Here is a 16,883-nt window from a genome sequence, read left to right as displayed (position 1 = left end):
CAATATGTTGTCATCCCCAAGTAGTCCTATTCCATTCCAACATTTCAAGAATAAAACTTCTTTTCTCCAAAATATTCTCCTAGTAACATGGGTTGGAGACATTGATTCATCCATTTTCTTCTCTTGAATTTAGACTAAGGGCTGTAACTTTTATTTCCTAAGAAATATCCCTCATTTCAGTCCATTTCTCACCTTTTTAATGGTTATCCTCTTTGGACTTTCTCTAATCAACTCACTGTTAGCTTATCTCATCAGCAGCTTGACTAGCTTGACTGACTCCACCCTTTACTTACTGTGATTCATATTGGAAGCATCTGTCAGAAATCATAGGACTCTGCTTTTGCCCTGACTCTCCTTTATTTACATCATTCTAACATCTTATCTCTTGTTGCATAACGTATATACATCTGTGCTGCTTTATAAAGAACTTCTCCATCTGTATCCACTTACCTACAAAACAGCATTTCCCACTACTCACCAGCATTCAGTCTCCTCTATCCTTGGGTTGATCTCATAGTTCCACAAATGTGCTCATTTATGCCTTCACACACTTACTCCCATCAACTTTAACTCCTACTTCTCTTCTCTCCTGGTGTCTTTTCTTCTTCACCCAAATATTATCATGCCTTCAGAGTTCAGTAAAAATGTATCCTCTTTCCCACTGGGAAGCTGTCCTTGAACATTCTATTGCTTATCATTTTATATCTTCTGAAATATATAGTTTGAAACGTCTAGCCCTTAAAAGGATACCATAGAAAGTTACTTTCTAAAAATTCTTGCATATAAACCTTATTTTCTCAATTATATGATAAATTCCTGAGTCTAGAGATCATGTTTTATTTTTAAAATTTCTTTTAGCACCAGCCAAAGAGCTGAGCACATGGTAGGTCCTAAGGATTATTGTTCAATAACTGCTCTCTAATAATGAGGGCGTCTATTTCACATGTGCGAGAGGGCAAGAAAATGCCTTTGTATCAACTACCATGAAGAGATTAGCTGTGTTATGTTCATCAGAAATAATTGGTTATGTCTGAATAAAAGATTCATTTGACTCTGCTAGTACAGGTGTGTAAAGCAGATAATCTTCAACATCTTTTTTAGCTTGTGGCATCTATAATCACAGTCTTATGATAGATCTTGTGATAGGCACCATTAAATTTTCTTTTTCCCCTTATACACATATTACTTCCTTGTTTCTAGTAACCTTTAAATGTTCCAATGTTAATTGACTTAGGATAAAGAAATATTACCTTTTCCTTCTTTATGCAAAGCATTTTTGAATACTTGAGAACACAGATTCTCAAAGTTAATCATGCTTGAGAGGCATCTAGTGAGCCAGTCAAGTTCCAGATTTCTGAGATCCACTGCGGGGATTCTGATTTAATAGGTCTGAGAATGAGAATTTGCCTTTTAACATTCTCTGACATCAGATGATGTGAATTCCCTTAGTCTGTTGAGTAGAATTCAAAACATGAGGTGAAATGTATTCTTTTATTACCTCTATTACTCTCTCTTTCCTTTTCCCTCTATTCCCATTTCCCTACCCTTTTTATTGGGAACTGGAAGATTCACCATGCTGAAAGATTAAGCCTTCCCCTACTCCTTTATCTCTTCAAAACAATACTCCTTCAGCTCAGACAGGGCCACCTTTCTCATATTTTCAAATCTCTCAGATTGTGCCTTGTTGATTGTGATTGAATACTCTCACTGCTATTACCTCCACCTCCAGGTTATTCATCTGGAAAATATATGGTTCACATTAGATCTCAGGACAGATGTGGTTCAATACTGAAATAATCTAAGTGCTATTTCAATATCTTTGAATTATGAGGTCCTTTGTATCCATCTTTAAAATTTCAGCCTTAGATGGACAGCTCCTGATACTCTAGAGAGTCTGCAGAGCCTTCTACAGCTACTGTCCCGCTTCTCTGCTTTTAAGGAAAATTCTTCAAAACCTCCTTATCGCCACTACTCATTGTCCACTACTCTCTAAACTCATTGTTTTGCCTTGCATTCTCTCTAGGACCCACTTAAACCAAGAGGAAAATCTAGAGGGATTTTTCCACTGAGAAAATTTTCTATAGATGTTTTTGAGGAATAAAATCAGCAATTAAACAGAAGTCTAATATTAGTATTGACATGGAAGTAAAATTATAAAGATTACTTAAAACTCATAAGCTTTCTCTAGGCACTGCCCTGTCTTCTAAAGTCAGAATAGTTGGAAGAGGTTAACATGCAGCCATAACATTTCCTGGTTGTAGATAAGACCATTCTTATTAATATACACATCTTGTGTAGCCCTCTTTTAGATAAACACAGATTCAAAAATATTTAAGCTGCCCTTCTGTGATCTACCCTTAGGTATTTGAGAGGTCTATCAAACTTAATTTATCCAAATGAGAATTTTTATTCCAAGCCCTTTCCTTCTCCTTGTTTCTCATTCAATAGCCACCATTTTAATAAAGGGTTCTATGCTGCATCCTTTTGTTTGTTTGTTTCTGAGGAAGATTTGCCCTGAGTTAACATACATTGGCAATCCTCCTCTGTTTTTGCTTGAGGAAAATTAGCCCTGAGCTAACATCTGTGCCAATCTTCCTCTATTTTTTTGTATGTGGAATGCCTCCACAGCATGGCTAATGAGTGGCATAGGTCCACAGCTGGGCTCCGAACCCACAAACCTGGAGGACCAAATTGGAGCATGCAGAACATTAACTACTCAGCCACATGGTCAGTCCCTTATGGTGCATACTTTTGATGAAGTTAGATAAGGATCACATCTTAAAGCAGAAAGGTTTGAGAGACATCCAGAGTCTTGGGCTGAGCTTATTGGCAAGGTTCATCTCCTACATGAGGTGAATTTGTCAAGACTATGACAAGTGGTTCTTTAATCTAATGTGCAGCAAGCAAACAGAGAGTTAAGGAAAAAGAAAAAACAAAGGAATATGTTCAAAACAAAGAACAAGATAAATCTCAAGAAGCCAGCTCAAATTAAACAGAGATAAGTGGTTTACTTGAGAAATAATTTGAAATAACAGGCATAATGACACCCACTGAGGGGTTTTTTTTGGTTTGTGAACAAAGCGAGATTTTAAAAAAATAGCAGAGAGAAAATATAAAATAAGATAGAAAATATAAAAATTTCTAGAAATTATAGACCTGAAGAATACAAAATTGATATGAAAAATGCATTAAAGGAGCTCTAGAGCAGACTAGATAAAGTGGAAGAAAGAATCAGTGAAATCAAAGACAGATTAGTGGAAATCATCCAATCAGAGGATCAAAAAGAGAAAAGAATAAAAAAGAATGAAGATAACTTAAGGGAGTTGTGGGACACCATTAATTTGGCCAATATATGCATTATGGGGGTTCCAGAAGGAGAAAAGAAAGAAAAAGTGGCTGAAAGTTTATTCAAAAAAATAATGACTGAAAACTCCCTGACCTGGGAAAAGAAACAGACATTCAGATCCAGGAAGCCCATAATTTACCAAATAATAGGAATCCCAAGAGACCTACACCAAGACAATTATAACCAATTTGTCAAATTTAAAGACAGAGAATATTGAAAGCAGCAAGAGAAAAGCAACTTGTTACCCACAGGGGGACCAGCATAACTGTCAGTGACTATTTCAGCAAATACCTTACAGACCAGAAGGGAGTGGGATGACATACAGTCACAGGCCACATAGTGATGAGGATATGTTCTGAGAAATGTATCATTAGGCAATTTCATTGTTGTGTGAACATCGTAGGGTGTATGTACGCAAACATAGATGACATAGTCTACTACATACATAGGCTATGTGGTACTAATCTTATGTAACCACCATCACATATGTGGTCCATTGTTGACCGAAATGTTATTATGCATCACATGATTATACTCAATGCACTGAAAGAAAAAACTGCTAGCCAAGTATAATTTACTCAGCAAAGTTGTCTTTCACCTGAAGGACAGATAAAGACATTCTCTGACAAAAAGAAAAATCAGAAGTTCATCACCACTGGATTGGCTTGATAACAAATGATAAAGGGAGCTCTTCAAGCTGAAATCAAAGGCATGTATTAGTAACCCAATAACATATGATATTATAAAACTCACTGAAAAATGTAAATATATTTTCAAATTCAAAATATTGTAAGATTGCAGTGGTGTTGTATAAATCATTAATAAATAAAGTATAGAGATTAAAAGAAAAAGTATTAAAAACAGCTATAGCTAAAATAATTTGTTAACAGATAAACAATCTTCAATGACCTGTTTTTTGACAATGTATAGATCATTGACTGTAAATTAATAATAAAACATTGGACTTGAACTACACATTAGACCAAGTGAACCTAGTAGGCAGATATAGAACATTCCATCCAACAGAATCAGAATAGATATTCTTTTCAAGTGCACAAGGAACATTCTCAAAATAAATATCCAGGAAAAAAGTCTTAGCAAATTTAAGAAGATTGAAATCATATCAAATATCTTTTCCTACCAGAGTGGAATGAAACTGGAAATCAATAATAGGCATAAAAGTATAAAATTCACAAACATGTGGAGATTAAACAACACACACCTCTAAAACCAATGGGTCAAAAAGAAATTAAAAGAGAAATAATAAAACATCTTGAGAAAAACAAAAATGAGAACACAACGTACCAAAACTTATGGGATACAACAAAGCAGTTCTAAGAGGAAGTTTAGAGTGCTAAATGCCTACGTTCCAAATAAAGAAATATCTCAAATAAACAATTTAACTTGACATCTTCAGGAACTAGAAAAAGAGGAGCAAACAAAGTCCAAAGTTAGGAGAAGGAAAGAAATAAAATGATCTTAGGAGAAATAAATGAAAGAGATTAGAAAGATAAAAAATCAGCAAAACTGAGTTGATTTTTTGAAAATATAAAGAAAATTGTCAAACCAACAACTAGACTAAAAAAAAAAGAGAGAGAAGACTCAAATAAATAAAATCAGAAATAAAAGAGATGTTCCAATTGATATCACAGAGATACAAAAGATTATAAGAGAATGCTCTGAAAAATTATACACCAACAAATTGGATAACCTCGAAGAGATGTATATATTCCTAGAAACATACAACCTATCAAGACTGTATCTTAAAGTAGAAAATATGAAAAGACTGATAACTAATAAGGAGATTGAATCTGTAGTAAAATGTCTCCCAAAAAACAAAAGTGCAGCATCAGAAGGCTCACTGGTGAATTCTACCAAACATTTAAAGAAGAATTAATGCAAATCCTTCTCAACTATTTAAAAAAATTGAATACAAGGGAGCACTTCCAAAATCATTTTATGAGACGAGCATTATAATGATCCCAAACCCAGAAAAGTACAAGAAAATTACTGTCAGATTTTTCTGATGAATATAGATCAAAATTTCCTCACCAAAGTACTAGCAAACCAAATTCAACATCACGTTTAAAGAAACAGACATGATAACCAATTGATATTTATCTTTGATATTCAAGGAAGTCTCAATACATTTAATTCAATAAATGTGATGCACCACGTTAACAGAATGAAGGATTAAATCATATGATCATTTCAATAGATGCAGAAAAATTCAACATCCTTTCATGGTAAAAACTCTCAACAAATTAGGTATGGACAGAATGTATCTCAACAAAATAAAGAGCATATGTGACAAGCTCACACCTAACATCAAACTCAATGGTGAAAAGCTAAATCCTTTCCTGTATGATCAGGAATAAGGTAAATGTGCCCACTCTTGCCACTTCTATTCTTCAGTGTCGCGTAAGTGCTACCAAAAGTAGTGAGAAAAGAACAAGAAATAGAATAAATCCAAATTAGAAAAAAATAAGTAAAGTGTTCTTAACAGATGACATGATCTCATATGTAGAAAACCCTATAGATTCCACCAAAAAATGCTGCAACTAATGAAGAAATTTAGTAAAGTTGCAAGATACAAAATAAACATAGCAAAATCAGTTGCATTTCTGTACATTTATAGAAAACTGTTTGAAAAGAAACTAAGAAGCCATCCCATTTAAAATAGTATCAAAAAGAATAAAATACTTAGAGATAAGTTTAACCAAGGAGGTAAAAAATTTGTGCATTGAAAATTATAAAATATTGATGAAAGAAATTGAAGACACACAAATGGAAAGATAACATGTTTATGGATTGGAAGAATTAATATTGTTAGCATGTTCACAGAACCCAAAATGAACTACAGATTCAATTCTTTCCCCATCAAAATCTCAGTAAAAAATTACTTTTTACAGAAAAAAAAGTCAACCATGAAATTCATGTGAAGTATAAAAGACACTGAATAGCGAAAACAATCTTGAGCTAGAAGAACAAAACTAGAGACATCACACTTCCCGATATTAAATTATATTCCAAAGGTATAGTAATCAAAACAGTATGTTACTAGCATAAAAACAGACACATAGACCAATGGAACAGAATAGAAATATAGAAATAAGAAAGCCGTGCATACGTAGTCAACTGATCTTTGATTAAGGCATTAAGAACACACAATGAGGAAAAGATATTCTCTTGTCTCTTCAATAAATGATGTCAGGAAAACTGGATATCCACATACAAAAGAATGAAATTGGACCTTTATCATACACCACACACAAAATCAACTCAAAATATATTAAAGACTTAAACATAAGACCTGAAGCTATGAATTGTAGAAGAAAACATTGGGGAAAAGTCCCTTAACATTGATCTTGGCAATGATCTTTTGGATTTGGCAACAAAAGCAAAAATAAGCAAGTGGGACTATATCAAACTAAAATATTTCTGCATAATAAAAGAAATGTCCAACAAAATGAAAAGGCAACCTACATAATGGGAGAAAATATTTTCAAAGCACATATCTGATAAGAAGTTAACACTCAAATATATGAGAAGCTCATACAACTTAATAGCAAAAAACAAATAATCCACTCAAAAAATGGGCAAAGGACTCATAAACAGACTTTTTCCAAAGAAGATATTCAAATGGCCAACAGGTACATGAAAAGGTGCTCAACGTCACTAATCATAATGGAAACACTAATTAAAACCATAATTAGATATCACTTCACATCTATTCGAGTAACTATTATAAAAGAGACAGGCGATAAGTGCTGCTGAGAACATGGACAACACTTGCACACTGTTGGTGGGAATGTAAATTGTTATATACGCTATGGAAGACAGTACGGAGGTTCCTCAATTAAAAATGGAAATTCCACTTCTGGGTATATAGCTGAAGTAAATGAAATAAGTATCTCAAAGATATAGCTCCACCCCCATGTTCACTGCAACATTATTTACAAGAGCCTAGACAGAGAAACAACCTAAGTATCCATCAACAGATGAATGTATAAAAAAGTGACATATGTATATAGATTATTCAGCCATGACAAAGAAATGTGACATATACATACATACATACACACACAGAGGAATATTACTTGATCATAAAAAAGAATCTGTCCATTTGTGACAACATGGGTGAAACTTGAGGGTATTATGCTGAGTTAAATAAGTCAGACAGAAAAAGACAAATATACGTCACATATATTTGGAATCTAAAAAAAATTCAAACTCATAGAACGACTAGATTAGCTGTTGTCAGGAGGGTGAGGAAATGTAGAGATGTTGGTCAAAGGGTACAAATTTCAGTTATAAGATGGATAAGATCTGGGGATATAATGCACAGCCTGGTGACTATAGTTAGTAATGCTGTAGTTTATATTTGAAATTTGCTGAGAGCATGTCATAAGTGTTATCACACACAAGAAAATGTAACTATGTGTGGTGAGGAATATGTTACTTAACTTGATTGTTGTATTCATTTCACAATGTGTATATATATCAAAGCATTTTGTATACATTTTAAATATATTATAATTTTGGTCACCAATTATACCTTAATAAATCTGAGGAAAAAAATGGTATAGCAAGATTAAGTGGAACACTACTCCAAGTTCAGCTTGTTTGAACACAGATCCCTTCAAACTTCTTTCAGTTACTGGAGTTTGTAAAGAAAGAGAAGGGAGGGAGGGAAAGATAGACACAGAGAGACAGACAGAGAAAATTGCTAAACTTCATGAGAGTGAACCAAAGCCAGATCAGCTAATTTTACGGTAGCAGTCTAGGACACTAAAATCATGAATTAACAGCTTCAACAGCCATCAGTCTCTTCCGAGAGGCCTCAACCAACTAAATTAAAGCCTTTAAACTCTAAAGATGATTGCTATTTTTGCAGGAAATCTGTCCATTGGGAAAAGGATTGTCTTAAACTAAAACATTTCTAAATAATCCTCCAATGTTTAGCCTTCATCTCCTCCTATATACTGAATCCACTCTGGGGACAAACAAGGGGTTTTTCAGATCCTCCCCCTAAATCACCTGGGTGAAACTTCCTTTATGATTGGAAATGAGGTTGTTACTGACTTAATTGATACTGAAGCCACATTGTCTGTGCTCAAACCGTCAAACTCAAACAACCCCTTCCTCAGAGCGCTAAGAATATTCAAATGGTGGGAGCATCTAATAAACCCTTTATAGCTTATAAATACTTTCCAATTGGGCCCTCTCCAGGACAGCCATTCCTTCCTATTGGTCAATCCTGCTCCTGCCAACTTACTAAGATGAGACATTTTAGAAAAGTATCATTTTGCTATCTCTTTTTCTCAAAAGGAGGAAATAATTCTTGAAATTGACTCAGCTCCTACCGCTTCACGAGACAACGTGAAGGACTCCTCAATACCCTTAAAAGTTTTTCATATTAAAACAGAGAATAACAACTCCAAAGCCTAGCCCTTTGGGAGAAAGTTCCCAAAAGCCTTTGGGTAAAATTCATAACAGATAAGAGGAGGATTCACTCAGCTCCCCTGTTGAAACTCAGATTGACCTTAACAAACTTCTCCCAAACATTAGGTAATATCCTTTAAATCCTGAAACTCTTGCAGGAATGAAATCAATCATAGAGGAGTACAGAGTTCAAGGCCTCATAGTCCCCTGTACCAGCCCTGAAAAAAGACCTCAAGGATGAGGGTGAAGGTTTGTAAAAGATCTTAGGACTGTTAATAATATTGTCATTCCTCAACACACTCTCATGGTTTGCTGATGGTTCCTAGTTAAGAAATTATATGGAAAAATATTGTGCTGGGTATAGTATTACAACTCCTTTTGAAGTGATTGAAGTAGGTCAAGTAGATCCACTGCTGACAGTCACTTCAGCTCAGCAAGTTGAACTCTGTGCCTTTACTAGAGCTTGTACTTTAACAAAAGGAAAAACTACAAACATTTACACAGATAGTCATTACGCCTTAGGGCTTGTTCATGATTTCAGTGTGCTCTGGAAACAGAGAAGATTCCTAACCTCTGGAGGATTCCAAATTAAAAATGAATCCTTTTGAATTACTATAATTGATTCAACTTCCATCTTCCTGAGCCATCACTAATGTGTCTGGACATTCAAAGTTAATTTCAGATGGAGATAAAAGAAATAATTTGGCTGATCAGGCCACAAGAAAAGCTGCCTTATGAGCCACCACACCTGAAGTGATTATAGCAAATTTTAGCTAAATTCCATAAGAGGATCTAATGAGAATGATCAAAGACGCACAATCTAAGGCACTGCCTAAAGAATGGCTTTATTGGACACATAACAATTGTATTTTTAGCCTGTTAACTAATTTATGGTTTGGCCCAAACAAAAAGTCTATTTTTCTAGAGTCCATGAAAAGAGGTCTGATGGAAATAACCCATCTGATGGCCAAATGGGCAGCAGATGAACTTACAGGTTACATGAAACAATACATGGGGAAATATTTCTAAAGCTTCTAAGGAGGCACAATTAACTTGTGCTGTATGTCCCAAACACAACCCAGGGAAGACTATCCAGATAGCCCCCAGACATTTTGACTTGCCTAAAGGGACTTTCAAGGTATGGCAAATCGATTTTATCCATTTGCCTCCTTCCTAAGGCTATAAATTTGTCTTCTTGTGGTTTTCATCTTTTCTCATTAGGTTGAGGCATTTCCTTGCCAACGAGCCAGCACTTCAGCGGTTGTAAAAGTATTATTAGAAAAGATAATCCCCACATGGGATGTACCCTCAGAACTACATAGTGACCAAGAAACACATTTTACTAACCATGTTATAAAACAGGTACGTGAAATTCGGCCTATTCTACAGCATTTTTATTGTGTTTATCCCCCTCAATCCTCTGGACTGGTGGAAAGAACAAATGGAATTATTAAGATTTAATTGGCAAAATTTATGGAAGCCTTGAAATTGGATTGGCCTAAAGCACTTCCTCTAGTTCTTTTGAAGCTAAGAGCTACTCTCTTTGGGAAATGCAACCTGTGCCCATTTAAAATAATTACTTGTTGCCCTATGCACTTGGCACTCTTTGTTCTTGATATTCAGTTAATTAAAGGAGACATATTTCAATGTTGCAAAGGAATAATAAGAGCCTTAGATAAAAAACACGCCTTGGTAGAACAATCTTTCCACAGTGTCCTCCTGGGAGATGAAGATGACAGACATCACAACCTAGAGCCAGGTGATTTTGTCTACTGGAAATGACATCTTCAAAAAGATTCTTTACAACCTAGATGGAAAGGACCATCCCAGATATTCTTAATTAACCCTTTTGCTGCCAAACTTAAAGGTGTTATTTATTCAATTCATCTTTCTCATTTAAAGGAAGCACCAACACACAACTGGTCTGAACTGACTGGACATTTATTCTTTTCAATTACCCTCTTTTAAGTACTTGTACTTAATTTCTTAAGCTTTTGTACATGGGATTTCCATTTTTATTTGTCTCAAGATATACTTTGACTTCTATTTTAATTTTTTCTTTGACCCATTGGTTTTTTAGTAGCACACTGTTTGATCTCCACATATTTATGAATTTCCAGTTTTTTTCTTGTAATCAACTTCTAGTTTTATATAATTTTGGTTGGAAAGGAAACTTGATATGATTTCCATCTTCCTGAGATATTATTATTAAGAAATTCTGTGGTCTCACATACGGTTTATCCTTAGAATGTTTTATATGAACTTCAGAAGTATGTGTATTCTGTTGCTTTTGGATAGAATGTTTGTTCCATCCAACATTCCATCCAGTATGTCTGTTGAGCCCATTGGGTCCATTGTGTCATTTAAAGCAAATGACTCCTTATTGATTTTGTGTCTGGATGATCTATCCATAGATGAAAGTAAGCATCAAGCTTCCCTAACATTCTTCTATTTCTATCTATTTCTGCATTTAGATCTGTTAATATTTGCTTCATATATTTAGGTGTTCCCATGTTGGGTGCATAAATACTTATGAATTATATATCTTGTTGTTGAATTGACCTCCAAATAAGAGACCCCAGATTGGAAAGCACTCAAACAGTCACTGGGGAAGAGCAAAGAACAAGTACAAATAGCACGGTTGCTATTAATGCAACTAGACTAAAGCCAGAAGGACGTCTAGCAGCTGAAGTGCACAAAGGCAAAAGAAAAGTCTGATGCCGCACAACACACACAATTGGAACATGAAATATGAAAAGCATGAGCCAAGGTAAACTGGAAATTATAAAGCAAAAAATGGAATGTTTCAATATTGCAATTCTTGGTGTTAGTGAACTAAAATGGACTGGAAAGGGACACTGTCAGTCAGATAACTACAAAGTGTTCTATTCTGGAAATAACAAACTCAGAAGAAATGGAGTGTCTCTAATACTGAGGCAAGATGCAGCACAGGAGGTTAGAGGCAATAATGCAAGGTATGATGAATAATATCAATCAGACCTTTGAAAAAAACAACCAATATAAACATCATTCAAGTCTATGCTCCAACTACAAATGTTGAAGAAGAGGAAAATGAAAGTTTTTATGCAAATATCCAAGAAGAAATTGATCATACACTAAAACAAGACATGTTGATTATTACAGGTGACTGGAACACAAAAGTAGAAAATAAAATAGAATCAAACATCATTAAATAATTTGGATTAGGAGTCAGAAGTGAAGTAGGAGACTGCTCATGGATTTCTGCAAAGCCAACAATCTATTCGGGGCAAATACATACTTCAAGCAACCAAACAGGTGATTGCATACATGCAAATCACCAGAAGGCCAATATAGAAATCAAATAGACTATGTAATTAAAAGCAGAAGGAGAAGCTGTATTCTCTCTACCAAAACAAGACCAGCAGCAGATTGTGGAACTAACCACAAACTAATATCAAATATCAGAGTAAAGCTGAAGAAGAGCACTAAAATATCATACTGCCAAAATAACAGAAAGAAAATTCCCAATGAAATTAACATCCACATAAAAATCATATTTGCATTGTTCAACTTAATTGACCAAGAACCAGAAGAACTCTGGACAAAATCAGAACTATTCCTAAAGAAGAATGAGAAAAAACAAAGCCTGAAGTAAAAAAAGAAAAAAAAGAAAGGAAAAATTGAGGTGGATGAAAGAAGGAACACTAAAAATTATTAAGGACATGTAAGAAGCAAAAGTAAAAGGTGACAAAAGGGCGATTAGAATCTTGAACCCAGTTTTTCAGCAACTATCAGATAGAGATAAAGAAAACTATTCTAACTTTGCTGATGCAAAGAGATAGAAGAGAACAACCAAAAAGGATGAATAAGAGGTCTCTCCCAGAAGATTCAAAAAATTTAAACCTAGATTAGGAATGCTGAACGACCAAAAGGGAAGCACATTATCTGATCAGAAGAAAACAAAAAAGAGGATGCAGTTAATATACTTAAGATCTACACAAAAGAGATAAAAGGATGGCAGATTCCTCTGAAGAAGATTCCTATGAAAGAAGCAGCTGTAATTCTAAGAACTGAAGTGAAAGCTGCCCTGAAGGTAGTGTGAAGAAATAAGTCACCAGGGGTAGATTGGATGTCAGTAGATTCATTTCAATCCACAGAGATGGAATGTGTCAAAATCCTAACAAGAATATGCCAACAAATGGAAAATAAAACAATGGCCTACAGACTGGGAATGCTTGATATAAATCCCAATCCCCAAGAAGAGAGATGCCAAAGAGTTTAGTAACTATAGCACCATTGCTCTAATTTCCTATGTAAGTAAAGGAATGCTCAAGGTGCTGCAACAAAGGCTTTTGCCTTATATGGAACAATAAACGCCTGGTATCCAAGCTGGATTTCAAAAAGGGATAAGGACATTAGATCTAATTGTGATTATTCATTGGCTGCTTGAGTGCTTCAAAGAATTTCAGAAGAAGATTAATCTATGTTGTATAGACTCCAGTAAAACTTTTGACTGCATGGATCTTAAAAAGCTATGGTCTGCTGTAAAGGAAATGGGCATGTCTCAGCACTTGATTGTCTTGATGCATAACCTGTATTGTGGACCAGAAGACAGTTCTAGGAAAGAATATGGAGAGACAGAATTGTTTCCTATAGGCAAACATGTCAGACAAGGGTGCATTTTATCTCTCTCTCTATTTAATCTGTATGCAGAACATATATGAAAAACTGGTCTACAATCAGATGAAAGAGGACTGAAGATTGATGAAAGAAGTATCAACATTCTAAGATATGTAGATGACACCATCTTAGTAGCAGAATACAGCAATGACTTAAAACAACTTCTGACAAGTGAAAGAAGAAAGTGCAGGACTGCATTTGAACATCAAGGAGACAAAACTCATTACTATAGAAGAACTTCACAACTTCAACATATACAAAGAAGACATTAAAATTATTAAAGATTTTGTTCATCTTGGTTCAGTTATCAATTTAGATGGATACTGCAGCCAAGAAATCAAGAGAAGACTGAGACTTGGACGGGCAGCAATAAAAGAATTAGGAAAAATTATCAAGTGTACAGAAGTGTCATTAGAGACCAAGGCCAAGATTATCCATACCCTCAAATTCCCAATTACTATGCATAGGTGTGAAAACTAGGCAGTGAAGAAGACTGACAGGAAAAAAAATTGATTCATTTGAAATATCATGTCAGAGAAGAGCTCTACGAATACCGTTGGTTGCTAGAAAGTCAAACAAGTGAGTTCTAGAGTAAATTAAGCCTGAACTATTGCTGGAGGCAAAAATAATAAAACAAAAATAATAAAACTACTTTGGCACATCACGAGAAGGAAAGATTCTTTGGATAAAACGACAATGTTGGGAAAAGTAGAAGGCAGCAGGAAAAGAGGAAGACCAAATATGAGATGGATTTACTCCATAAAGGAAGCCATAGGAATGAGTGTACAGGAGCTGAGTAAGGCTATTGAAAATAAGGTGGTATGGACATCACTCATTCATAGGGTTCCCAGGAGTCAGAGCTGACTTGACGGCATCCATTTCCATGGAATATGTTTTTCCATCCCTTCAATTTCAGTCTATGTGTGTCCTTACATGTGAAAAGAATCTCTTGTAGGTAGCATATAGATGGATCTTGTTTTTTTTATCCATTTGGCTGTACTATATCTTTTGATTGGAGAATTTAGCTCATTTGCATTTAACATAATTATTGATATTTATGTACTTATTGCCATTTTGTTAATTGTTTTCTGACTTTTTTGTAATTTATTTTTTCCTTTCTTCTTCTCTTGCCCCTTCTGCTGTGATTTGACGATTGTCTGTAGTGGTATGCTTAGAATTCTTTTTCTTTATCTTTTGTATATCTACTATACGTTTCTGTTTTGTGGCTACCATGAGGCTTACATAAAACATCTTAGAGGTATAGCAGTCTATTTTAAGTTAACAACTTAAGCTCAAATGCATTCTAAAGGTCTACATTTTTACTCTCTCCTCACCATGTTTTATGTTTTTGATGTTGCTATTTACATAATTTATCTTGTATATCCATCAACAAATTAATGTAAATATAGTTATTTTTACTACTTTGTCTTTTAACTTTCATACTAGATTTATAAGTGATTTACCCACCACCATTACAACATTAGATTATTCTGAATCTAACTATATATTTACCTTTACCAATGAGATTTATACATTCATATGTTTTCCTGTTACTAATTAGCACCCTTTCATTTCAACTTAGACAAGTCCCATTAACATTTTTTGTAAAGCCAGTCTAGTGGTACTGAGCTCCTTTAGCTTTAACTTATCTGGAAAACTATCCTTTCTTCAATTCTGAAAGACAAATTTGCAGGATAGCATATTCTTGGTTGACAGTTTTATTCTTTCAGCGCATTGAGTATATCTTGCCACTCCCTTCTGGCCTGAAACCTTTATGCTGAAAAATCTGCTGACAGTTTTATAGGGGTTCCATTGTAGATAGCAAGGTGTTTTTCTCTGGCTGCTTTTAAGATTCTCTTCTTGTTTTTAATGTTTGATGTTTAAATTATAATTTGTCTTGGTGTGGACCTCTTGGATTCATATTATTTGGAAATTTATGGGCTTCCTTGATGTGGATGTCTATTTCTTTCCCCAGGTTAAGGAAGTTTTCTGCCATTTTTTTCTTCAAATAAGCTTTCTTCTCCTTTCTCTTTCTCTTTCTCTTTTCCTTCTACAGTCCTAATAATAGGACTATTGGTCCACTAGATGTTGTTTTATAAGTCCCTGAAGCTATCTTCACTGTCTCATTCTTTTCTTTCTTTTTGCTTCTCTGATTGAATGAAATCCATGGCCCTGTCTTTGAGATCACTGATTTTTTTCTTCCACTTGATCTAGTCAGCTGTTGAAGCCCTCTATTCAATTTTTCATTTTAGTTTTAACATTCTTCATCTCCGTGATTTCTATTTGTTACTTTCTTATATTTTCTACATCTTTGTCGAAATACTCACTTTGTTGAATTTTCATGTAATACATTGTTCTCGGGACTTTGATGAGCATCTCTGTGACCTCTATTTTGAAGTCTTTATCATATAAATCACTTATCTCGATTTCATTAAGATCTTCTTTCCTGAGATTTTCATGTTCTTTCATTTGGAACATAGTACTCTGTTTCTTCATTTTCCTTAACTCTCTGCATTTGTTTCTATGCATTAGATTAAACAGCCACCTCTGCCAGTCTTGAAGGAGTGGCTTCATGAGGATATGAACCTTGTTATTCAACCCTGCCCTAGCTATTGGTTGTCTCACAAACCTTTGTGATTGGCCAAGCAGGCTTCTTTGTTCTTAGTGGCTCCCAGTATATGAGGGTGTGCCAAACATGTCAGTGTCTCAAAGAGGAGGATCTGAGTCAGTACATAGATGCAGGATGATTAGAAGCCAGATCCTCAAGCAGCAGCTTTTAATATATGCTTATATACCTCTTTCAGGGGAAGTCTGTGAGATGGGTGTTTCTGTCTGCTCCCTCTGCACTGAGATATGGGGTAATAACCACTTAAGAACTGTTTCTTTCTTTGAGACTGTCCTGGTAAACATGTGAACACAAACCATGCTGGTCACCAGAGCCAGGCTATCAAGGAATGTGTCCTCTGGGTAGCAGCAACAAAAGCCAGGTCACCAGAAGTATACACAAGCCTCTTTGTCAGAGACACTGGTGACCTGGGCCAGGGCAGAGGGAGAGCATGAAGATAGCACTCATTGGACTTCCTGGTCTCTACAGAAGATTGCAGTCTGCCCCTGGATGTGTGTTGAGTTAGAAGCCTGTCTCTCAGATGGTGGCTTTTAAGAGAAGCAAATAGGCCTCTTTCATGGAAAGACAGCATTTCTATGATGCCTCCGTGCTGTGTCATAGATTGATGGCAAGTTAAGAACTTCTCTGTTTGTTACATTCCTGTGGGACCTGCAGATGTAAGTCCTGTTGGCCACCAGAGCTAGGTGATCAAGGGGCAGCCCCTGGATGGTAGGGGATACTGGTGACCTGGAAGAACCAAAGGGAGAGCACATAGACAGCACCTGCCAAACCTCTCATTCTATGCAGAGTATTACATTTGACCCC

The sequence above is a fragment of the Equus caballus genome, chromosome 20 (assembly GCF_041296265.1).
Source record: "Equus caballus isolate H_3958 breed thoroughbred chromosome 20, TB-T2T, whole genome shotgun sequence".
NCBI lineage: Eukaryota > Metazoa > Chordata > Mammalia > Perissodactyla > Equidae > Equus > Equus caballus.
Note: the sequence above shows the minus strand (reverse complement) of the source record.